The 27,468-nt window shown below is 38.8% G+C and overlaps 1 protein-coding gene across 2 annotated transcripts in view; it reads right to left on the reverse strand.

Annotated features, from left to right (window-relative positions):
- LOC113263922 (uncharacterized) overlaps positions 1–27,468 on the reverse strand; it is a 124,318-nt gene that overhangs the window by 88,843 nt on the left and 8,007 nt on the right. The window lies entirely within an intron of this gene.

The following is a 27,468-nucleotide window of genomic DNA, read 5'->3' on the forward strand; positions in this document are numbered from 1 at the left end:
TAAGACATGAAAGCTGCCCTAGATTGAGGCACCTCTTTATTTTCTACCGGAATACATGTTTGTAAAATGTGGCTGGTCAAACGTGCCCAGTAAAGCTGTATAAATTCCCATAAATTAGTTGACATATTCCATGTGTTTTTTCCCCCTAAAGTTTTTTTTTAAATTTAAATTCAATCAGCCAACATATAGTACATCATTAGTTTTTGATGTAGTGTTCAATGATTCATTAGTTGCGTATTACACCCAGTGCTCATTGCATCACATGCCCTCCTTAATGGCCATCACCCCGTGACCCCATCTCCCCACCTACTCCCCTTTCTGCAACCCTCAGTTTGCTTCCCAGAGTCAAGGGTCTCTCATGGTTGGGGCGCCGGGGTGGCTCAGTCGTTAAGCGTCTGCCTTCGGCTCAGGGCGTGATCCCGGCATTCTGGGATCAAGCCCCACATCAGGCTCCTCTGCTGGGAGCCTGCTTCTTCCTCTCCCACTCCCCCTGCTTGTGTTCCCTCTCTCGCTGGCTGTCTCTCTGTCAAATAAATAAACTCTTAAAAAAAAAAAAGTCTCTCATGGTTTATCTCACTCTCTGATTTCTTCCCTTTCAGTTTTCCCTCCCTTCCCCTATGATCCACTGTGCTATTTCTTATATTTTACATAAGAGTGAAACCATATAATTGTCTTTCTCTGATTGACTTATCCCCTTAAAGTTTGATCTCAGATCTAGGATCTGAAACTTATCTGATCTCACTATTTATTACATTATATATTTCAAAAAACATATTATCATACGTTCCAAAGATCATATTGTCTGTTCCAAAGAACAGAGAGGATGACTTGCACATCTTTGTAATCCATTTGTGTATCTCTGCAATTAACATATATCTATTAATGTCTACTTTGTGTATCTGTGACAGGCTTTGGGGCATACAATGGTAAATAGAATAGACTTGATCTTGCCCTCTTGGAGCTTATATTCTGGGGAAAAATTTGCCGTGCTTAGTATAGCATCTTTCATAGAACTGATATTATGCAAATATGTTTATTAACATTAAATCGAAATTAAGCAACATTTCAATTGGATTATAGCAGCACATTATGCATGCATTTAACATATGAAAATCTAACTATATATTCTCTGCAAAAAGGGAGAAAGAGAAAATAGAGTCAAGACCTTTTGAGCTGGGTTTTTGTCTCACAAATCCATTAGAGATTCAGACACCAAGGCTGGCCACAAAATGACCTGTGCTAATTTCCAAAGAATTCAAGTAGAATGGTGTGCTCTGGGGTCGTTTATTTTCTTTTGTTTGCTCTTTCACTTTTTGTTATTGCTGTTGTTTCCTGAATGATGCGAGACCATCACTAGGACTACTTAAAAGCTCTCTTCAGAGAAACTTTTTAAAGAAAGTATCGATTTATATATATATATATATATATATATATATATATTGACTAGGGCAATCAGGAAAGACCTCCCAAGGCCCTCCTGAGGTGATTTATAAGCAGAAACTAAATGACGGGTAGAAGTCAGGCAAAGGAAAATGGAGGCAGGAGTGGAGATGGGTGGAAGGAGGAGGCAGTAGCCACGGGATTGAGAAATGAGAAGTGTCATTCCAAGCAAAGGGAGCGGCAGGACACTGCAACACAACAAACTAGCACACACAGTTATTGGCCAGTTCATGTTTTTCAGCCACTCTTCCTCCCAGGCCTCCCTACTATCCACTGCCCACAATCCATTTCCAACTGTCTCCAGAGTGACAGTTCTCAAACACAGATCTTATCTTGTCATCTCCCCGCTAGAATCGCTTTAGTGAGTCTCACTGCCTCTAAGTCCATCAGTGCTGGCCACCTCTCTCTCCAGCCTCATCTCTCTCTCCACTCTACATTATGGACTGGTCACCACTCTCAGAACGCTCCATGCACTTAGCAATTGTGCACATGCTAGTCCCTCTTCCTCCAATTCTCTTTCCCACTTTTCCATCTCACCAATTTCCGCTCATTAAAAAGATTCATCCCTAAAGCTCTCTTCTCTAAAAAGCTCCTATGTATTCTCTAATGAGCATCTCCTACGTATTCATTCATTCATGTAATCCTCCCAGATTATCAAGCATCACGGTACATTCTCATTCATTTCTAAGCATCTGTCTCTTTTGCTGTATTATGAGATCATGCTGCAGGTGTTTGATGAGTGCTTAATAAATTAACTGAATTAAATTAAGATGAATTGAATTTGACTTCTATCAACAAGTAAGCAAGGAAACCATGGTGTCTTAATCCAGATAACCCTGAGGTCCGATGTCACCTCCTGATCCAACTCTGGCATGAGAATATATTGATGAGGGAACAGAAGGCAAGCTGAGGACAAAGCAGAAACTGACACCCCGCAACCCACCCCTCCCACCACGGGATGTACGTGACATTCCTCAGGCACTATTGGCTGCCCTAAAGGACAAAAAAATAGTTAACCTATAGATACCACAATCCTGCAAGACTTAAGTCTCCCTCAGTTTACAAATGTCTTAGCAGTTGACAAGAACAAAGCATTTCTATCAATAACCTAGCTTCCAGAAGGGAATGTAAATACAGTTAAAAGTCTTTATAACCTGCAGACTATAGACAGATACTTATAGGAATTGAGGAAGTTCCCAACTATCTTCATGTTAATGCCTTACTAGAGGGGTAAATGATCTTAACCTGACAATGGCAAGGCCTCTGGTATCCTGTGAGTCTTCTTTAACATATGAAAGTATTTTCTCAACCTGCTTGTTTCCTTACCTTCCCCCAACCCCATAGAATATAATCAGCCACCCCTCACAACCCAGGTGCAGCAGCTCTTTCTGCCCACGAGTCCTGTCCCTGTGCTTTAATAAACCACCATTTTGCACCAAAGACGTCTCAAGAATTCTTGGTCGTTGGCTCTGGACTCCACCCCACTGGACCTCACCTATATCCCACAACCTCATCAATATGACATCTGTCTGCATTCTGTACCAACCCAAACTCTGAATCCTTCTTCAAGTTCCCATAAAAAGAATCCACAGACATACAAATAAGAGAGAGCAATGATTGCTTTTCCAGAGATTATGGGGGAGTGACTTAAATGTCAGTCACCTTGCTCAGCTACAGCCTAGAACTCCCCATTGCATTCCTATTCTCCACAGTCATCTCTTGCAACACCACCTTGCAAATCCTTGTCCTTCTTAACATGAAAAGGAAATTAACATAAAATTTTAAAGATGCACAAATAAAATAAAAGAAAACCAATTAAATCCATTTGCCAAAATCTGTTGCTAGAACTGAGGCCTACCCACATTCTAAGAAATCTCATTCTTTTTCATTTTTAATTATTTCTTCCTCATTTTTCAGCAAAGCAGGCACTACGACAACCAATAAACCAGTCCATCTGGAACAGGTAACTCCTGTCTCTCTGGGAGAACAAAAGGAAGCTGAAGCATTGACTTCGAAATTTTAATTGACAATAAGAGTACAGACCAAGGACGCGGAAGCCAGATCTACAAAAACATTCCTTAACAAAACCTATCCACAGGGACACATCCTGAAAACTTTTCAGAATTTCTTAAGAAAAGGAATTCTGAGTCAATTGAAGTTAAGCCTTTTATGAGTGCCTGTTGAAATGCTGGAAGAGAACTCCTGAGGTTGTGAAAGATGCTTCCAGAGAGCTCAGGAAACTATCCAATAGTTCTACTTGCCAGACTCCTAGGCGCTGATTGCCTGGGATGTGAGTCATTTAATGCTCAAAAATAGGCTCTGTGGTTAAGACAAGGAAGGCCCAGAGCAGCCCAGCCCTGTATGACTGACTCATTGAAGAGTAAGCCTGGCTTCTGGGTTCCATTCTTCTTCTGCCCCAGTGTTCCGAAATCTCATTCCACAAGCCCAAGACCCCTGTTCTGACCAAGGCAGCTTCCCCAGCCTGAGGCCCTGCTCTGTCCAGCAGCCCAGCCCTCTGGTCTTGCGCTTCTAGCTTGTGTTCTTTGCTGCTCTTCTCTTCTCCACTCTATCTGTTCCAGAAAGGGGGCCCGGTGGCAGGCGGACATCTGTTGTGTCGGTTGCATCCCTGGTTGCCCCATCTCTGTGTGGGCTGCCTATTGGGGCTCCGGTTCTTTCTTGTTTATCTGTGGGGCCCATGGATTGCGTGAACCACCATCTGTTTGCTGCCACACCCTTTAGATACTGCCGTGCCCTCCATGTCAGGTGAAATTATTTGTGAAGGCTCTATAATATAATGGTTAAGATGGTGATCATTTGGCACCATATATGATTATCGAATCTTTATGGTGAATATCTAAAGCTAATGTAATCTTGTATGTCAATTATATCTCAATTTTTTAAAAATTTCAAAAACTAAAGGGAAAAAACCCTAAGGAAAAAAAAAAACAAAAAAAAAAACCAACTCATGGGGCTTTGGGAATAGAAAGCCCTGGGATTAAATCTAGATTCGCAATTTCTGAGTAACCTTGAGTTACCGGTTAAACCTGAGTTTCAGTTCCTGCGTTTCAAAGTGGGGACAGCAACAGTTCCTTACGGATTGGTGTGAATCAACCTATACATACAATAGGTAACACTGTGCTTGGCACATAATTCGCAAACAGTAAATGAATGATTTCAGAAACAAAAACAACAAAAATCTGTGGTCATCCTAACTCTGTCCCCTAAGCACAATGGGCAGGTTCTGGCTTTTCCTTGTCTGCTCCCCAGTTCTACCCTAGCACAAGCCCACCCCTGCCTAACCCCTGCCTGACCCCCACCTGACCCGGTCCTGAGAGAACACTTCAACCTCCTGTTAGAGCAGACCATCACTGTTACAGCCACACAAGGCAGCAGAGTGGTTTGATTGCAGTGAAAATATACTCCCATCAGGGACTCTGGAAGGTTTTTTAAGCTATCCTCATTTTCGGTTTAAAAAAAAAGAAAGGAGGAAAGAAAAAGAAAAAAATATGTGTCTTCTGGTTTGGAGCCCCCTAACTCCTAACCCCTGTTAGGAATACCTAACAGGTATTCATGTAGAACAGGGGATTGGGTCCTGTTTATCTTTATGTCTGAAATGGTTATCTATTCGTTTCTCCATTGCCTGACATATAGCAGGCAGCCTGACATACATACATAATTTTTAAACTGTCAGGGAAAAAAAATGAAAACAAACTTAGGTTGAATATATTCAAAACCATGTATTCAACATCCTAATGGCATTAAGAGTCCCACACTAAATTCTTCATTGCCTGCAAATAACAAGAGAAAACAGTGTTATTTAGCAAAGGGCAGAGGACAGAACACACTTAATTCCTCACAGCTGGAGAATGTTTCTAGTCTGTGGTTGTATGAGGGTCTTTGCTGGAGGAGAGGAAGATGGGGGTGCGGTAAGGTGGGAGCTGGCAGCCTGAGTTGCAGCAAAAAATGGGAGTTAGGGAGGAGGCACATAAAAGGTCTCGAAGACAGAACTTGTGCTATTTCTTAAACTGTCTGATAGACATATGAGCATGTGTTGCTATTAGCATTTAAATTGTACATGTGTATTATATACACTTTTGTATATATGACATATGACAAAATAGAGAAAAGATAAGAAGGTGGGTAAGGAAAGAAGTAGTCAATGTTCTTTGGTATAAATTGCCTGTGAATTTGAGATTTGCTAAGAGAAAGGCATCAGTATGTTTGCCTTTACGGCATTCTCTTCCTTCTCCAATATCTAGAGGCCTCCTAGACATGTTTTCCTCAAGGACAGAGACTTACTCTTCTCTTAAAATAGTGCTAAGCAGAGCAGGAAACTAGCTCACATAGGACTCAGATCATAAAGGGAGGAACGAAGGCTGGGGTAGGGCATTATGTCACTCAACTGGCCGGAAGAGTTCCACTTTCTCATTGAAACCTCCCATGAAGAACAAAACACAGAATCAAATGCATCTTGTGACAGAAACCAATGTAAAAAAAAAGGGACATCAAATATTGAACCAGTGATTCAGAGATTTCTGGATATCAAAGACCAATTAAATTTCTTTTTAATAATTATTTATTGCAAAATAAAGTAAAAAAAAAAAAAAACAATAGAAATCCAAAAAAAAAAAAAAATCACCCACAATTTTCAGGAAACTTCTTATCATTTTATCCATACACCATGATCCAGTTTCCATGTTGGCAGTAATATCATAAATGCAATTAGGTGGTCCATTTTGCTTAATGTTATGCCATAAGAATATTTAATTTTTTCTTTTGTCTTTTTTTCTTTCCTCTCTAATCTCTTCAAATAACCAGCATACACAGTAACCTTATAAAAAAACTAACCATTGGGAGACTAATATAGGGTTGCCATTTTTTAATATAAAAACTTTAATAAAAATTATAACCTACTTTCTTTTTTTAAATTTATTTATTTTAGAGACAGAGAGCAAGAGAGAGCATGTGCATGGTGGGGGGGGGGGGGGGCAGAAGGAAAGGTGGAGAGAATCTCAAGCAGACTCCCCACTGAGGATGGAGCCCAGTGTAGGGCTTGAGACCACATTCCTGAGAACATGACCTGAGCTGAAATCAAGAGTCAGACGCCCAACTGACTAAGCCACCCAGACACCCCTAATCTGCTTTTATAATTACTTTATAACATGAAATGATAGTTGTAATCACATACTGTTTTTAGTACTAAATGGTTCTTATTTTTTCCCAAAAGTCTCATCTGAACCAAGTAGTAGCATTTAAGAATCACTCACAAAGACCAGTAGTCTTTAAATGTTATTCTAAGGAAGCCCAGGAAGTTCCTGGGGTTGCCTGAGCAGCTTGAAAGCAGGCAGAAGTCAGAACCTTCTACTCCTTCTTCAATTCAGAGACATTTCTCTTTTATTTATTTCTTATATTGGACAACAGTAAGATTTCCTGGCTCCTCCACTGGATACCTGCTTGAACTTGGGCAAGTTTTGAATTTCTCTGGCTCATCTTCCCTTCCTCATTAGTTACATTAGGATTCTGTTTACCCACTTAGTAGAATTTTTGCAGGGATTATGAGTTCATGGATAATATGTGCTTAGACTATTCATGGTATGGTACATAATATGGTACATAATAATAACACGTAATAAACTCAATAAGAATTATTATTACAGTTACAAAACATAAAACATTGGTGGCTATAATCCTTATGCTCAATGCAGAAATTGCCTTTATAGGCGTCCTAACAGGTATTCATGTAGCTTCTTCTTGGACCTGTAGAATGAGAAGGCCATTATTAATGGGAAATTCTATTAAAATTTATTTTTATCAAGCTTAGATTCACCCCATATTATTTACCCCCTCATCTGTCCTAAATATAGCCCTTGAAGACACAGAGAAAAAGTGTAACTAAGAACTCTTTCAGTATTTTTAAGACAGTTCTTTATACTTTCTGAGTTTACTAATATTAGTTGAAGAAAACCTTGGACCATGTCCTATACTAAATGCTTTACATCATGATCTCATTTAATTCATAAAACAACCCTAGTAATAAATTTATGTGACTATAAATGAGGGTATTTATAGTATTTACCATGGTAAATCTAGCACTTAATTTATCTCTAGGGCATGACTGGAGCTCAGGAAAAGAAAAAAAAAGAGAGAATTAAGTTAATGAATCAATCTGCTTTTTTCCCACTTAAGAAAAATAAAGTTCAGCGAAGACAGATATGCAGTTCAACACTAGTAGGAAACGGCAGAGTTATGACTGACAAGAGCTCTGTTTGACTGCAGAGCTCAAGTTCTTAAACACTGTTGCACTATGCTCCTTAGGCAGTATCATAATCCCTATCCCCAGGGCAGCCCATTTGGACAAATTCTAGCTGTTTTTATTTATTCACAGGGAGATAAATGTGAGTTCTCTGCTGCGCAACCTTTCCAGGCCAAGAACACTATGTCCATTGGTGTTGTAGAGAATGCCTGCAAGCCCATGAACTCCAAAGCAAGAGGAGCTGAGCTGCCAGTGACCTTGTCATAGAGCCATAGAATGGCTCTTTGAAACTCTCATTTTGCATAGTCAAGTCCTTGTAGTATTTAGCAAACTGCATATATAAAGAATGTTTTATTTTGTTAAGTTACTTCCTAATATTTGGCACTATAAGAAGTGCAAAAGCTGCCCTTCTCTTGGACAATGGTGGTGCAATTGATGGTATCACTAGCTAAGTATGCCCCAATGGAGGTCTCCCTAGCTCTTGGTCCATCCAACTCTACTTGGCTTCTAAAGGTTAGTCCTATCTGGAGACAAAGCAATCATGGACAAAGCATAGGAATAGCCCAGTGTCTGCACCATTGGATTCTTAAGATATCCACATGGACCCCCATTCTTGGATTGAGGATGCCAGTGATTGTCCCCTTAGGAAACTTGAATAAGTAGCTTCCGATTGAGAACAGGTATATTCCCAATAGATATTCAGCTAACTCTCCCATTAGCTTTACTTATACTGTAAAATCTGGGGCCCCCAAGAAAGCTATACATCACTGTAGAGCATGGATTATTGCATAAGTCTTGCCAACCAAGATCAGTGAATGGATTCCACTGCTCTGGGTTCAGCCTAGAAACAGATCTGGCAGACTTTCAGTTGATGAGGACTCTGGGCTAAGGCAGCTGGTGCTTATAGCCATACTGATCACTGCATCAGACTCACATGAAAATGCCTCTATTGCAAAAAAAAAAAAAAAAAAAAAAAAAAAATGAGTACTAAACCAAGTAACCTGTCTTTAAAATTTATTTCAAACATTTACTAGTTCTGAGATCTTGGACAAGTTATTAACTTCACTAAGACCCAGTTTCCTCCTCTATAAAATAAAGAAGATGGTAATACCCATCACAGGCATATATGGGAGTCAAATAACATAGTATATATGAAAGCACTAGGAATTGTTTATGCACCATCCAAATGCAAATTAGCATTAATTTAGGTTATATTATGTAATCCTTTCACAAGGAAACTTTTCCCATGATTCATTGAATCTTTTAAACCTGTTCTAGGGCACTGTTCTGGGAAGAAGCCATTTCTTAATAGAGATGACACATTTGGCTAGGATATAATGCACACCTCAATGGGCTAGGCTGATAATAGCAGGTCACTTCTCTTGACTCCACCTTACTGCCCTTGGCTGCTTGCAGCAGCATGAGAGCAGTAGTTCCTTATGATCCTAGAAACTGTGCCCAGGAAATTCTGAGATTTTTTTCATCTTAAAGATAAGCAAGTCTGTTTTTGTTTTAATGCATTTTTCTCTCCATTGAGAAATCACTGAATCACATCATCTCAGAGTCGGAGTGGTCATAAAGCTCATCTAACCCATATGTAAGAAAGCTTCCTATGAGATCTCTGAGAAGCGGTCATCATCTAGCTTCTGCTTTGACGCAAAACTCTCACGTCAAAAAGGTAGTCCATTCTTGACCTATTTGAGTCAATAGAATATTCTTACTTCATTGGGTAGAAATCAACATTGACTCAACTTGTCATTCATGACTAACACAAGATTTAAAGAATATAAGAATATATAATTTATTTGTCCATTCCATATTTATGGAGTGCTGAATATGGCGTGGCATCATTTAATAAACAAATTCTTCTTCTTATGATCCACTTCCCAGTCTCAGGCCCTTTTTCTTGTACTCCATTCTCACTCCAGAAGAGCAATCATAGCATCACCACTCTTGCTGAGTGAGTCTAAACTGATCATTAGTTTGATTCGAAGGCTTGAAGGGAACCCCACATCAGCTGGCATAGATGAAGAACCAAAACAAAAATCAGATCTTTCCCCCCCAAAACTGGTTTTGATTAAAGAGAATGGTCATTTCACAACATGTGGTATAGAATTACTACTCTTATGTAATCTCAAAATTGGGATGAATTTTTCTATCTCAAAATTAAAAGCTCTTCCACACATCTTTTAATATATAAAAGATATGATTTAGAATCATCTATGTAGAGTCATCAGAGACAAAGCTGACATGCCACACAATTTTGTTATGTACTCGAGTATTTACCCTATTAAACATCAAAGCTGGCTTTATTTTAAGAATTTTAGATTCAAACCATTATTAAATGGAATTAAGGGAGCATAATGTCCTCAAGTGCATTGGCTTTAGAGTCAGAAAGAATTCTGTTAGTTCCCAGCTTTGTGGCTGTGTGACTAGGACACATCACTTTAATTTTCTGGATTTTCTGGACCTGTTTACTCATTTATACAATGAGAATAATTATAATACCTAACTCATTGAATTGCTATGAGCATAAATGCTATAATTTTGCAAAGGGCTATAAATAGCCCTTTGTACATAGTAAGAATTCTAGGACATTTACCTAGTATTATTATAAAATGCTATGTTTCTTTACTTATTCATAAGGGGATGAACAATGTGATCTAGCCTTTTCATTTTGATTCAGTATGAAAATTATTAATGTTCTTTAGAGACTTCGCCCACATGGTAATAAAAATTTTCAACTAATGGGCAGGCAATGTAAGTGACACTCTAAATTCTCTTTGAGGCTATGCTTCATAAGTTAAAGGGAATAATAAATTAGCAGAGAAGTGAAGAAGATGTACTTTGAAGTCACAGACTTGGGTTCCAGTAATAGGCTCATCAATTACTAGCTATATGATCTTAGAAAACATACTTAACTTTTTTCTGTTTCGGTTTCCTTTTTTAAAGGAAATGTTAATAGAGTCTACCTCGAAAGACTGCAAGAGTTAAAAGGTAAACCACATTCAGGGTTCTCAGCGGGTTTCAGGCAAGTAGGCAGGCGTCCATACAGCTCAATTATTGCCATTTTGCCTTCCTATGAAGCATGTCGGCTGATATGACACAAAAGGGTGACAGAAGAGTATGAGATGAATGGGTGAGCCTGTCTTGTGAAATAAAGAGGATTCTCTGAGTAAACAGTGAGAGGCAGTGGAGTACATGATGTAGGCATCAAAATATATTACCCTGACTTAGTTCACTGGACATGAAGCAAGCAGTATTTGGCCGAGAGGAGAGGATGGAGTGTGGGTGGGCTCTAAGGCTACGGAGGTACTCCAGGGTAGTGAAGACCAATATGTGCAGTGTTGAGCCACTCAGCCTCCATCTTGTAAGGACTAGCACAGCATCATAAGCAGGCAGCATCTAAGCAGGTCTGTGCTTCAAAAAATCACTTTCCAAGCAAGAATGACGGAAGGAGTAAAAATAATTATAGGAAATACGTGAAGACCTTTCTATCTGCCAGTTACTATTCTAAGTGCTTTGTGTATATAAACTCACTTAATATTATTAACAACTCTATGAAATAGGCACTTCTACCCCCATTTTGCAGATGGAAAAAGCACTGGATTGAGTCAAAAGATGGCTTACGTACCGAATGTGACGTGGACTTTGGGCCAGTTACCTCAGCTTTGTGAGTCAGAAGTCCTCATCAATTGAAAAAATGTAACTAGAAGTAACTGCACTTCATTGAGTTGAAGGGAGGGTCCTGTCAGAACATGTATCATGGGGAACAGTGTGACGGGAAGGGCACTGGCACTCATGTCAAAGAGTGTGCTGGCCTCAAATCCACCTCAGCTTATGATCATAAACCAGTCACTTGTCATCTCAGAATGGCTACCACATTTTTAAAATGGGAATAAAAGCCAGGCCCATGTGTAATGCCGGGGGACTCGGGGGCAAGAATCTCCTTTTGGATAGGCTGAAATGTGGTAAGTGATATTTACTTTTCAAGACGAATACAATGAGATATCACCTCACATCTGTCAGAACAGCTAAAATCAACAACACGAGAACAAAAGGAGTAGGCGAGGATGCAGAGGAAGGGGAACCCTATTATACTGTTGGTGGGAATGCAAACTGGTGCAGCCACTCTTTTTAAACAGTAGGGGGCATCTTCAAAAAGTTAAAAAAGAACTACCCTACTATCCAGCAATTGCGTTACTAGGTATTTACCCAAAGGATAAAAAAATACAGATTTGAAGGGATACATGCACCCCATTGTTAACAGCAGCATTATCTACAATAGCCAAACTATGGAAACAGCCCCCAAGTATCTACTGATTGATGAATGGATAAAGAAGATATGGTATAATATGTAATATATATATGTAATATGTATTATATGTAATATATATATTTGTAATGGAATATTATTCAGCCATTAAAAAGAATGATATCTTGTCACTTAAAACAACTTGGATAGAGCTAGAGAGTATTATGCTAAATAAGTCAATCAGAGAAAGACAAATACGTTATGATTTCACTCATATGTGGAATTTAAGAAACAAATGAGCAAAGGGAAAAACAAGAGAGAGAGAGAGAGAGAGAGAAACCAAGAAACAGACTCTTAACCCTAGAGAACAAACTGATGGTCACCAGAGGGGAGGCGGGTGGGGGGAATGGGTGAAATATGTGATGGGGATGAAGGGGAACACTTGTGATGAGCACCGACTGATGTACGGAAGTGTTGAATCACTATATTGTACACCTGAAACTAATATTACGCTATATGTTAACTAACTAGAATTTAAATTAAAACTTAAAAAAAAAAAAACTATTTTAAGGATTAATAGCATATGGAAGGAAGTACCCAGAACATGTAACAATGTTAAAAATGTTCAATTATATAAATGCTATTGTAGCTGCTGCTGCTGATTATTATTATTATTATTATTATTATTATTATTATTAGAATGTGCTTGGGAAATCACTAGTAGTTGTAGGAACATGGGTAGTATTTTGGTAATCCTGCCTCCTTTTGCCCCTATAAAACACTGAAAGGCCCTGTCATCAACTATTATATCAAGGCGAACCTACATTTGTCAGGCTGTGAGTTTAAGTAAGCACTTCTGGGAGTAAGTATATTAAAATCCATACCAGCAGCCTCGGAGGTATTCCTGAGGGGTTGGAGGTCTTATATCTCCGTTTCCACTTTCTGGTTCTAAACTTTCTTTTCCTAAATGAAACCCTTTCTCAGCTCAGCAAATATTTCTAGCATGAGTTTATCATCTTAAATCAGTAAGAGACAATTCAGTAATCAAGACGAATTCTCTTGCCTGACCACCAGGTGAGTATGGGAGGCCTGGCAGGCACTGCTAGACATCTGTCTTGATTCCATCCCACTGTCCTTGGTCATTTCAGCCCCACAATCACAGCATTTGCCTCTTGTCCTGTGCCCTTGCCTTTGCCTCTGGATCTCCCTTTCTCTGGTGTTCCTGCCCTTGCCCCAGGCAACAGCAGCTCCAGGCCTGTCTTCTGCCCAGAGGGTTCTGAGGGACGGTCACCTCACAGACGGGTGGATATATTTTTCTCCTGAAAGACGTTGTGACAACGCATTTTTATGACTATTGGGAAATGATAGAGTCCCAGAATCTCAGATCTTGGAAAAGATGAAAGGTCTTAACTTTTCAACTTTCAGTTCAGGAGGAATCTTATTCTGTATGCCTGAAAGATTGTCATTCGACTCTTGCTTCTGTTTGGATAGCCCTGAAGATAAGAAAGTCAGGTCTCCATAAGGCAGCCTTTTCCATTCTTTGACAGGATGAATGTTTAGAAGATTGTTTGCTCACAATCTCTTAATCAGCACTTACTCGTGCATCCTGTGCCAGGTGCTGGGTTGGGGGCAATGATGACTAAGATTATTTTTGTCCTCAGTGAACTCTTTATGTTGAGCCAAAAAGCTACATAATACAGTGGTTAAGTTGGTGAGCTCTGGAGTCTGTTTTCCCAGGTTTAAATTCAGCCAATAATACTAAGAAAATTTCAGCTATAAGATGCTAAGTGCGGAGGTTCTGATGTAAAACATGGTGACTATGGTGGAAAACATTGTATTGTATAATTAAAGTTTGTTAAAAGAGTAGAACTTAAATGTTCTCACCAAAAACAAAAACAAAAAACCCAAGGGTAACTATGTGATGGATGTGTTAATTAACTAGATGGGGAAAACCCTTTTACAACGTAAATGTACATCAAATCATCACAGTTACACTTTAAATATTTTACAATTTTAAAATAAAATCTTAAAAAAAGGCCTAGAATATATCTTATGATTTTATTTCTCAATCAATTAATGTACAAATAATTATATTTGTATAATATAATTGTAGTTAAACTGACTTAGCAGGGTTCTTACAAAAACGAAGTTTTACAAGGAATTGCCCACATGGCCCTAGGAAAAAGTTCAGGAGCCTGACTGAAATTTCGTCAAGCAAAGAATCTTGGTCACACTGTAGAAAGAATGATCTGTTCTAACATAATCCATCTTTATTACTCAAACCCCTAGTGCTTAGGAGAACTTGGTGTTCCAGGGAAATCTGAGAACTGATTATATTTTAGGATAACATATCCTCCCTTAAGATTTAAACCTTATGTCTTTGTTTGGTAACAGTATGAACTAAGCCCCGTTTCACCGGGTCATAACAAAATCTTCAATATAGAATTATTGATTTTTTGTGATCTCCGGGCTCCTGCCTTGTTATGCACTTCAAGTATTATAATAGAAATCTCACAGAATAGACTTAAGTTTCCAAGTATACATCCTGGCTATTTCTTTAACATACTTTATGTTAAATATAATAGTAGATACTATGCCTAGGAAAGTAGGAATGGCTATAGCAATAAAAAAGGGTAAATAGATTGCTCTACTAAGACAGAAAAATTGCCGTTAGGCAGTAAAGGGAGAAAGGACCCAGAAAATTAGCCCCTTAAATATAAAATTGTGGTATCCTAATCCATCGGTTCTCAAGTGAAGAGGTGAATCAGATTCTACTATGTATTTGTGCATGGGTGTGTGTGTGTGTGTGTGTGTGTGTGTGTGTGTGTGTGTGTGTGTGTGTGTGAGAGAGAGAGAGAAATCTGAGTCATACACTGGACCTACTGAATCAAAATCTTTGGGTGGGAGGGAGCAGGTGTTGAAGACAGACATGTAAATCTTAAAAGTTCCCCAGAATTACTCCCTCTAAGTTCATCTTTTTCACATTTGTTTCTTCTTGCTAGTTAAAAAACAGAATGTACTTCTATGGAACCCAACCATAATTTAACAATCATCAAACAAATCAGTGTTAAACCATGGTATCATGCCACAGCTCTACAGCCTATTACAGATGAAATATTTTGGCCTGCAGAGTGTTCTTGGTCTTTGGTGACCTGGTGACTCTGCCCTTGGTGTCACAGGTAAACAGATCATTTGCAAAGTGACTTCATAATGGGGTCTCATGTTCTCATATGGGCTAGAGCCCTCAGTTAAAGAGAGTTGAGCCTTTGAGGACTTGCTAGGAAGCTCTTGACAGAGGGAACTCTGGTGGATAAATCACATTGTTCCTTTTGGGAAAAGATGAAAACTTCCTTTGTGGCTATTTTGGCTACCAGCTATTTCTCACGTAAGGATCTGTCAAAGAACTTTGGGGAGGGAGTAAACATTTGACATTCTAAGAGAAGAAACAAGCCAACAGTAACTGTTTTCTAGACGTATGGATTTTTCAACCTGCGAAGTTTTTCTCAGAGATGAGTTTACTACCTCAACCAGAATGAATATCAGTGGTGAATCCACTTTTCTATATTCCAAGAACTCTGCCATAGGCAGGTTCAGAATCAATACCTTAAAGGAGGATTGATGAGAGGTATAATCACTATTTGACAAATAATTTGGTCTTTTGAGTTGATAATCAGTATCATTTCTCCTCCCATCTCTTCCTAATACTTTCCCACCATACTCCCACACACTGGTATTGTGTGCGTGTGTGTGTGTGCGTACACGCACATGTGTGTGTGTATTCAAATACCTTCTACACAAAACAATATCAGTTTCTAACATGGCTTACGATTACAGGACAACTTGATGTTATCATATCTCAAGAGAGGGCTCAGCTTTTCTACTTAATTCCAGCAAAATGGGAAGGGAAACCCATGTGAAACTAACTCTGCGAGTGGAGTGGTGAAGTGGAAGGGAGGCAGGGAGGGCATTCAGCTACAGTAGCTGAAAGAAGTCAAGGCTGTTAAGTAGAATATAACATATGAAGGTAATAGGACTGTTAATAGTTTAGGTAAGCAGTTGTTGACACAGAGATCCCAAACAGTGGAAGAGGCTTCCTTATAAGCAGATAGAGTTTGGAAAGATGATATTTAAGACAGGCAATAGTCAAAAAAGAAGGCCAGTATCTAAGATTTCTGCCAGCAGGTAGCGAGGCTGACTATCAAGAACTAGACTTTGTCTAAAAGGGGTCCATACAATGTCTGAGCAGCCCGGCAGTGGATGATCTGCTGAGTCGCAGAGGATGAAGCTTGGTTTTAAATCTCTCCTGTCAGAAGTCAGCATTAAATCGAGGAATGGGTTATGGTTAAATTCTCAAGTGGGATACTAAGTGTGTTTGGGGAAGTGTTTTGGCCATCAGGCATGGCCAAGCAAATCCTGTGTGAAGGAGACACATATTTTTCTAAGATTTTCACGGTTATTAATTTATATGGGATTCCTGAAGGGGTTAATTAACTGGTTGCATCTCAATACTACATTTTTTAGTTGATCCTCTTTCCTAAACATTTTTGTTTCAGATATTTTTGGTCACCATTCATTGAGGGTAAGTTTTCTACTTCCTACATGAGAATGATTTTTACAATCAATACAATAGTATTTCTATTAGGTTGAACCACATTAAACCACATGAAATTGCTAATATTTGAGCATTTCTGATATATATATAATGGCAATGCATATAGTTCAATCTACCCATCTCTGTCAGAATAGATGCTGGGGTAAACCAGGATTCATCCCTGTCTCTACTATTCCTCTATCTCCTTATATACTGCTAGTGATTAAAGCTCCTTATTTCTGATTTTTATTTTTTTCCTCCTTCTAAATTCATTGCTCTTGCCTGCATATTAAGTTCTCCTCACTTCTTGCCTGTATTATTGCAATGGCCACCCAATGGTCTTCTTGCACTGAGTCTGATACAGGGGTTGGCAAACTATGGCCACCTGTTTTTTGGAAGTAGAGTTTTACTGGAACACAGCCATGCTCATTACTTGATGTATTGTCTCTGGCTGTTTTTAGGCTACAACAACAGAGCTGAGTAGTTGCAATAGAGACCACATGGCTTAAAAATTATAAAATATTGCTACCTAGCTCTTCATAGGAAAAGCTCGTCAATTCCTGTACTAACTCCACATTCTAAGTGTGGGCCTTCTAAAATGCAAATCTGACTGAGACCTCTCTCTTTAGAACAGTGACTTCTAGTACCGCTGCAGGATAAACCTTTTTGCATGCCTTACAATACCTTATAATACAATTCCCCTTTCTCACCTTAGTTCTAGGTAACTTAAGCTATCTTGGGCTCGATGCTATTTCAGTTTTGTCTTTGTGTACATAATTCTCTCTAATCAAATTATCCTTCTTTTTATACTCATATCCAATTTTAGAAAGCATTTTCATCTTGTAAGAATCCACTGAAGAATCAATTTTTTGGTAAAGCCTCCCCAAACAAACCTTGTAGCCTTACTCATTAAAAGAAGAGATGAGAGACATAAACAGTATTTCCCAAAAAGTTATTTGAGTACCTTCTAATAATATTAGTGATGATTTTAGCTAATTTAACAGTGAATATTTTTTATTGCAATAGTCACAGTTTTTCTTTAATGCATGTTAGGAAAAAAGAGGATTACAATTTCAAATCCAAGATATGGATAATCATGTTCAGGACACTTCCAGGGTGAGTAGTCAAGTTTAAAAATAGAAGCCAATTCAACAAAAAATATTTTTAAAGAAAAATGGCACATGAATTTGGAAGGAATTATGAATCAAGTAACTGAAATTGGCAAACACTGTTGTCAATAATAGGAGCCATTTAAGTTTTGTGGATAGGGCAGTACCCTGATCTATAGATATGTGGATATACTGTGATCTGAGCCAATAAAATAGAAATCTGTGGCAGCTCACTACTTATCTGCTCATTACATGGTGCTCAGGAACTTTCTAAGCCCCCCCTTCTACCTATAGACAATTTACTCTGTCACTCAAGTCCTCTAAATCCAGCTTACTCCAACTCTTGGACTATGGAGGAAGAAAAGTAAAATAAGGAGATACTGAGGAAATCTTTTCTCACTATTCCAGCCTCTTAATCCTCAGAGGACTGGACTATAGCCAATACCAGAGTGTGACCACTCAGGGTATTCTGATCCGGGCACCACAGTTAAAGGGGGTTGATGAACTAAAATGATTTCAGAAGCCCTTGGACAGTGGTTGCAGGCATTTTTGTCACTTCCCAGAATGTTCTCTTTCCCTTCTAACAAGTGACATACATTACACAGCCAAAGTTCAGGGCTGTAAAGCCTCAGCTGCCTTTCAAAGTGGAAATCCAAAGGCTCTGGCTGCTGAATTTAAGATAAGGAAAATTTCACGTTTAAAGTGTGAAGGAAGACATATTTTATTATTATCTCCTGTCTGCACAAAATAAGACTCCCAAGCACTAATATTAGAAGCCATTAAGATCATTACAGGATAGAGAGTTTGACCTGTGAGTTTTGTTTTAGGACGTTCCATGCGGTTATTATCAAAAGACGTCTGTACAAAAGAAACGTATATGCTCCATAAGAGTCAGCCCGTTGTGCGCTTCTAATAATGTTACATATTCTAATACCTGCATGTACTGCTTCGCTAACATGTAAGTGAAAACACCAAACGCAAAACAGAAACTTCTTTTGAGAATCATGGAAGTGTTGAATCACTATATTGTACACCTGAAACTAATATAACACTGTATGCTAACTACACTGGAATTAAAATTAAAACCAAAAACCAAAAACCAAAACCCTTCTACACATTCTGGAAAATGTGCATGAAGTCTGCAAGATGTGATTCTATAAGCTAAAAATGTCACTGGGGTCTCAGTTCGGCTGGCTGAACGTAAGGAAACTGGGGGGGAACCAGGGACTAAACCACCAGGATTCTGAGCCCCACCTCCAGCCCCAGCGGGGGAGCCCACCCTCTATATGTTTCGGACATTAGGCTTCAATATGAGATTATATGTGATAAAGATTTCTGTTCCTAAAATGTTTAAAAATCATAGCCGTAAGAAAAATCACCCTTTTTAACTTAAGACTAAAGCAACAAGTCTCAGCACTCAGTCAGAAGGTTGAGTCCTGCCCCTGTGGTTAAGTGATACTGGGAACTCGCATAACCCCTCTCTACCTCAAGTTCTCATCTACGAGTCTGACATAAGATTTCCTGCTTTACCTGCTAAATACGCTATGACAACAGTGACTCTTCTTTCCTGGTATTTTCAAACATACGAAGCTCTTTGCTGCTTCGGGACCTTTGGGCAAACCGTCCTCTCCTACAAGAATGTTTCCCCCGTCTTTTCACGGGACTAGTTCTTCCTCATTATTCGGGCTTCAGTCTGAATCCGTCTCCCTTATAGATGCCTCCCCTGGCCATCCTACCTAAAATAGATTTAGCTCTGATAGTTTTCATGTGCTTCTGTTCCCTTCATAAGTCTTAGCATAACTTCCAGATATTTTATTTTTCTGTTTCTTTATGTTTGGCCTATCACCAAACATAAGTTCCACAAAGTCAGAGGGCTGGTTCGTGATTTATTCTCAGCACTTAATACAGTGTCTGGTGCCAAGGAAGCACTCAATGAATGAACAAATGAACAAATGGGTTCTTAGGGGGGAGGAATGTGACCACGGGCATAAAAAGCATTTTTAAACCTAAAAGCACTCTTTATAGGTAACTTGTTTTTTAATATTAGCGCTTGTTGCTCAATCTCTCAGTTTGAGTAGTTGGTTAAGACTAAAGACTCTGACTCTATAGACTAGAATTGAAATTTCAGCTCTTCTATTTAAACCATATGATCTAGAACAGATAACTTAACCTCAGTAATTACCTGAGAAGCTGACCATGAGAACTGAAAAAGACAATGCATAAAGGGACCTTAGCATAATGCCTGTGTCATGGTAGGCCCTCAGTAAATAATAGCCCATCAGTGCCTTGTCGTGTTGCTTCCAACTAGACAACCTACCATCCCGGTTTGCCTGAGGCTGAGAGTTTTCCTGCAGCGTGAGACTTTGAGTGCTAAAACAGGATAGTCTCAGACAAACCCAAATAACTGGTCATCTTACCATCAACAGGCCTTCCTATCTAGCCCCTAGTGCTCCTTCCATATTTACCAATTCTTTCTTTCACTGAGACATAATGACCTATATACCACAGTCATCCTCAACCAGTGCAACGGTACCTTCCAGACAATCTCAAAACCTCATCTCATAGGCTTCCAATGTGGTGGTCATGATAATCTCATGGCACACTGAGATTCCTTACAGGAAAGAGAAATTGTACAGAACACCCCTTCTCCCAAATTTATTATTAGCTCTCTGCTTCCTTCCTTTCTTCAAACTTACTGTTTACCGTCTTCTCTAGGATCCCAAGGTTTCAGGGAAATGAAAAGTAACTTCTCATTGTTAAGAATTTATCCTTAGGGTTTTAATTTAAAAGCAGAGTGAATAATCAATTCACTCTTTTAGAGTATACAATCCAATGGTCATTAGTGTATTTAGAGTTGTGTGACCAACACCACTATCTAATTTCAGAATAAATTTCATCAAAAATCTGTATCCCTGCTACCACCCCCCCAAAACCTGGCATCCACTAGTCTACCTTCTGTCTTTATGGATTTGCTTATTCTGAACAATTAGTATGAATGGAATCATACAATATGTGGCTTTTTGTTTCTGACTTCTTTCTTTGAGCATAAGATTATCAAAGTACATCCATGTTGTAGAGTGTATCAGTTCTTCATGCCTTTTTACAGTGGAGTAATAGTCCATTGAATGGCTATACCACATTGCTTTTATCCATTTGTCCGTTAATGGGCATTGGGTTTTATGCACTTTTTGGCTATTACAAATAATGTTGCTATGCACATTCATGTACAATTTGGGTGAACCTTTTCATTTCTCTTGGGTATATACCTAGGAGTGGAATTTCTGAGTTATATAATAACTCTGTGTTTAACATTTTGAGGGACTGCCAAACTGTTTATCAAAGCAGCTGCAACATTTTACAATCCCACAAGCAATTGTATGAAGGTTCCAATTTCTCCACATCCTCCTCAACACTCATTGGTTGGTACTGTTCATCTTTTTTATGATAACCACCCTAATGGGTATAAGTGGTCTCTTGTTATTATATTTGCATTTCTCTAATGACAAATGATGTTTAATATCTTCTCATGGACTAATTAGCCATTTGTATATCTTCTTTGAATAAATGTCTATTCAAATCCTTTGGTCACCTTTTAATAACATTACTTGCCTTTTTATTGTGGAGTTGTAAGAGTTCATTATATATTTTGGATACAAGTTCCATATCAGATATTTATTTGCAATATTTTCTCCCATTCTGTGGGTTGTCTTTTAACTTTATTAATGATATCCTATGAAGCACAAAAGATTTTAATTTTGGTGATGTTTAATTTATCTATTGTTGCTGATGCTTTCATTCTCATATCTAAGAAACCAGTGCTTACCCAAAGGTCACAGAGGTTTCCTTTGTTTTCTTCTAAGAGGTTTACAATTATTAGTTCTTATACTTATGTCTTTGATCCATTTTGAGTTAGTTTTTGTATATGGTATGAGGCAGGACATCCAACTTCATTGTTTTGTATATGGATTTCCAGTTGTCCCAGCGCTGTTCATTGAAGACTATTCTTTCCTCCCTGAATTGTCTTAACGCCCTTGTTGAAAATCAATTGACCATAAATACAAAGGTTTATTTCTGCAGTCTAACTTCTATTCCACTGGTCTGTATATCCATCCTTATGCCAGTAATCATATGTCTTGATTACTGAAGTTTGCTGTAAGGTTTGAAATTAGGAAGGGTGGATTCTTCAACTTCGTTCTTTTGCAAATTGTTTTGGCTATTCTGGGTCCTATCCTTAGAAAGTTTTAAAGGTGTTGTCAAAGAATAATGTACAGATCTGTTCCGCATAATAGTTTTAAGAGTAACATACTAGGAAAAAATGAAATATTCCAATAATAGATGATGGGATTCAATAATCTGTAGTATAACTGTAGTCAATACTTCTTGGGAAACGGTCATGGAAAGCAATTGTGTCACTGTTTATGATAATCCTACAAATATCAATGCTCCAATGCCCTTTGACTTTGCTAGAAAGAAATTTACTATTTTCGAAGGTTTTCATTTTCCAAATAGTTCTTAGATGAGTTCAAAGATATTAGTAGCACTGGAGGGAAATACAATTTTCTTAGACAAAATCTGCTCCTTTTCCTATTGTGGCACTGCCACTTAAATATCCTTGTCCATGTCCATCTCCCCAACGTATAGTACACCTATGTCCTACTGCCAATCTTCTTTTTGTCCCAGTCTAGTTGAGAAATCCATTCTGCTTCTCATGGCTGGCCATTTCAGACATTCACACATAAGAATTATCTGAGTCCCCAGCTGTCACATTTATCTCCTTTAACCTGCAGTTTGTTTCTTCTCAGATTTTTGAGGCATTCCAAATGTGGGGCCAGGACACATAAGATGAGGGGACCAAACACAACTTTACACTATCTGCATGTGTGTCTCCCTCCATCCTTCTGGCTCTAGCTCAGGTGCTGCCAGTACTTCATTTCTGCATCCTGAGGCAGTCGGAAGGTTGATCTGCTTGGGCACACCAAAGACCTCTGGCTGAACATTTTGCTTAAAGGCTCATCCTTTTTAAGCCATATATAACAAAAAGAAATTTTACTAGACATTACCTATTTAGTTTTCTAAAAATTAGCATGATACAATAAGTTAAAAAAAGGGAAAATATGAGGCTATAAAATGATACATACGGTTATGATCAGACTTTTGAAAAATATATTCATTACATATACACTGAAATATAAAATATATTAAAGAGAATACAGGATGAGGATTTTCGAAAGCTCATAAATAAATGGATGTAAATTTTGTGCTTATTATCAGCCAGGAACTGTGCATGCTACTACATAGTAATTACCTCATCCAGTATTCAAAATGATCCTGTGAAGGAGGTATTGGTATTCACTCCCATTTTATAGATGATGAAACTGAGGCTTAGAGTAACTTAGGGACGTATCCAAGATGTCATAGCTCACAAGGGAAGAAACCAAGAGATGAGTCCAGAAATCTGATATCCAGAGCCTACAAGTTAAACTTTGCATTATCTTTTTTTTTTTTTAAAGATTTTATTTATTCATTTGACACAGAGAGAGAGACAGCCAGTGAGAGAGGGAACACAAGCAGGGGCAGTGGGGGAGAAAGAAGCAGGCTCCCAGCAGAAGAGCCCGACGTGGGGCTCGATCCCAGAACTCCAGGATCACGCCCTGAGCCGAAGGCAGACGCTCAACGACTGAGCCACCCAGGCGCCCCTAAACTTTGCATTATCTTATCTCATGATTAGAATCTTCTATTTGGCTGGAGTTTTAGGATTTTTCAGAATAATTTCTCATATTTATCAATTTGTCTCATGAATATTTAATAAGCACCTCGTAAGTTCACAACACTGTGCTAGGTGCAGAAAAAGGGGAAAAAATACTATTATCATAAATAATACATGATCATAAAGCCTGCCACAGCTTAGAAAGCACTTTCCCAAACAAGGCGCCTGGGAGACCCACCCTAATACTGCCCCGTAGGCAGGAATACAATTATTTCCTTTTTTACATATAAAAGAACAGGCTCCAAAGTTAATTGTTGCCCAATGTCAAATAGGAAGTATTTGCAGAAGATGAACATTTTTATCATTGCCCAGTAGCTCCTCTGTGGCTAGTGTTAATTTAAAAAAAATGGATCACTTTTTGGGGGGGCGTTGGGTGGCTCAGTTGGTTAAACATCTGACTCTTGATTTCGGCTCAGGTCATGAATTCAGAATTGTGAGATGTAGCCCTATGTGGGGCTCTGAGCTCAAAGGCAGTTTGCTGGAGATTGTCTTCTTCTTCCTCTCCCTCCGCCCCTCCCCCTCTCTAAAATAAATAAATCCATAAAAAAAACAAATAAAAAATGGATCACTTTTGCATGAAAAATGCAATAGCAAAAGCCTATTGACTATAATATAATTTAGAACAAAATGTAGTCATTGGCTTGCTGCTGTTATTTGGCCAAAAAGGGCAAATATCTTCAATTACGTTTTCTATATTGCTGTCTTTATATTGCTCTTGACCCCAATGTCCTTTGCCCCCAACAATAAAAATCCTTCCTCCTTGCAGTTCATAGAGTACTCTCACAGTGAGCCTTAAAGAGATTTCTCAGTAGGTACCCATAATTGTGGACATTTTACAAATAAGGTAATCCTGGTTCAGGAAAGTGAAAAAATTTCCCTAGGATACCTCAGCGAATCATTGTTTGTCCCTCCCTGTACTTCTCTTTTTTTTTTTAAACTTTTTTTTTTTGATGTAAAGTTCAATGATTCATTAGCTGCGTATAACACCCAGTGCACCATGCAATACGTGCCCTCCTTACTACCCATCACCAGCCTATCCCGTTCCCCCACCCCCCTCCCCTCTGAAGCCCTGTACTTCTTAACATACAGGTTGACACATTTGCTAAAAGTTCTAATAACTTTTCACCATGATTACAAAGTAGAGGATTCTCAAGGGTGAAGGAAGAGTGAGGGGAGAGCTTATCTTTGTAGCTATGGGTTATTTGTAAGTCAGGCATTTACAAATCAAGGCCTCCTTTCCCTTAAAATCCTTACTGGAGTACAGCTAGGTTAGAACGAAGGAAGGTTATGTTGCATACAGATGGGTCTCTAAATATTTATATCCATTTCTCTTAGAGCTTTGAAACTCACTCTTCAAATTCAGTACAATGGAAAATGCAGAAAGACCGAAAAAGTCTGGGATATGACGTGATTTTCCTTTGTCAGAGTGAACCCATTTGAATTAAGCATCATCTTTCCTTCAAAAAGTGGAATTCATTATATGACTTTATTTTTAAAATATCAATAAATCTTATCCCAACGGAAAGTCCTCTTTAACTCAAGATATTTTTAATGAGATGCGCCAGAATTGTGTTTCTAGAAAAAAAGAATTGAATAGAAGTGAACCCTGACTTTGAGCAACTCATAGTCTGATAGGCTAATTGGACAATTCATTCAATATCAGTCAATATTCTTTAAAGTACTCATCAGACTGACAGATTTGGTTAAATTCTGGGACCTCAATGGTATTCAAAACAGGTCTACGTCCGAGTTTACAATCCAGCAAGGGAGCAAGAAAATGAATGATTATTTAAAAATATGTGGGGAAGAAAAGGACCCCATGACTTCTAGGAGCCAACCTTAGCATTGCTCCAGGTTAGCCTCCTACTCACAGTTGGGCTTAATGTTCTGTTTAACATAAACAATTTCATAGAACATTAACACCCAGCAAAGCCACGATGAATCAAGACAAAGACAGTACCATTCCATAATCACACCTGTACAAAGGCAAAACGTGAACATTATACAAACTACAAAATACTAAACATCTCCTAACTAGACTAATGTAAGTGACTGCCGATTCTCTACCAATTACAACTTTAGCCGTTGGCTATTCTTCCCTCTTTCTAAATAAGACCTTCTAAGATATCAAAGTGTAGAATTACTCCACTCTTGAGGGCATGCAATCTAGAGCAAAGCCTGTCTTCCTTAAATTTTCCCCAAATTAATTTGACAATCCCAAATCCTACAATAAATCTTTTCTAATATCCTTTTACTGAGCTGCCTTATGGCTTCCCGTGTGTGTCTCCCTCTCCACAACAAATCATAAACCCAACTTGTTCAACTCAAATGTTCCTGGTGTTCTTTGGCTGGAGGGCATTGACAAATGTAAAACTTGAAAGTGGCAACAATATCATGCCTGTCGCTCAAAACCCTCTTTTCTCACTTCCCTTTCAAGGCATGGAGAGGGGCATGAATAATATGAAAATAGGTGATATCTGAACTCTTAAGGGATAGGGAATATTTTATTCATTTATTTTTTCATTCATTGACTCATATAATACCTTGTTCCAAAAATAATTCAAGGTGACAATATTATACAGTGGATTGAGAGGTACAAAGTAGAGGGCGGCTCTCTGAGAACAGTCATCTAAAGACAACACTGACCAAAGAGACATCTAAACACAATGGAACCCTAAAGGGGGATGATGATACCCCAAGTGACACTGACCTCTAACCAAATACTCCTTTCCCCACAGCTCAGGCTCTCCCTACACTTTCCTCAACCTGGAATGACTTGTGAATCACCTCCTGTCAGGTTCTACTTGACTCCCTGTCTCCATAAGCATCTTCTTCCCTTGTCTGGAAACTCCTCATTTTCTTTCTTTTTTTTTTAATTTTTTATTATGTTATGTTAGTCACCATACAGTACATCATTAGTTTTTGATGTAGTGTTCCAGGATTCATTGTTTGCATATAACACCCAGCGCTCCATCCAATATGTGCCCTCCTTAATACCCATCACTGGCTTATCCCAATCTCCCACCCTCCTCCCCTCTGAAACCCTCAGTTTGTTTCCCGGAGTCCATAGTCTCTTGTGGTTCATTCCCCCTTCTATTTACCCCCCCTTCATTCTTCCCTTCCTTCTCCTACCGATCTCCCTGCTATTCCTTATGTTCCATAAATAAGTGAAACCATATGATGATTGTCTTTCTCTGCTTGACTTATTTCAGTTAGCATAATCTCCTCCAGTCCCGTCCATGTTGCAGCAAATGTTGGGTAATCGTTCTTTCTGATGGCTGAGTAATATTCCATTGAATATATGGACCACATCTTCTTAATCCAATCGTCTGTTGAAGGGCATCTTGGCTCCTTCCACAGCTTAGCTACCGTGGACAATGCTGCTATGAACACTGGGGTGCATATGGCCCTTCTCTTCACTACGTCTGTATCTTTGGGGTAAATACCCAGTAGTGCAATTGCTGGGTCATAGGGTAGCTCTATTTTTAACTTTTTGAGGGACCTCCACACTACGGCCATACCAGCCTGAACGTGCCTGATCTCCTCTGGAGACTCTTCATTTTCATCCCCATCTCAATCACTATCCCCCTACTGATGGCAAGCTCAGTCTGATCTCAGGATCTAAAACAAAACAAAACAAACTCATTTATTCCCCCTTAGTCTTAAAGAATTTAAGAAGCTCTAGTTTATTTCTCAGGTAAATCCAGGTCACTCTTGGTCAAAGAGTGATTTTTAAGTTGATTAGTACTGTTCTCATAAGAGCCATTAAAATGTGTGTCTGTGACTTTTGCTTGTCACAAAGACTGGAGTGGTACTACTAGCATTCAGTGGACTAAGGCTCTGTAATGTACTGGAGAGTTCCACATGGTGAAGAAATGACCCATCCAAAATGCCAATAGTACTCCTATTGAGAAACATCTCACCCATAGATGGAAAGTATCATTTCCAACCCTGCCTCTCCCCGTGCCCACACTAGGTATCAGTAATCGATGATCGTACACTCCACTGAGCTCTGTGTGGCCTCAAAATCTTGTCTCAACATAACAATCTAGG

Source organism: Ursus arctos, unplaced genomic scaffold (assembly GCF_023065955.2).
Source record: "Ursus arctos isolate Adak ecotype North America unplaced genomic scaffold, UrsArc2.0 scaffold_15, whole genome shotgun sequence".
Classification (NCBI taxonomy): Eukaryota; Metazoa; Chordata; class Mammalia; order Carnivora; family Ursidae; genus Ursus; species Ursus arctos.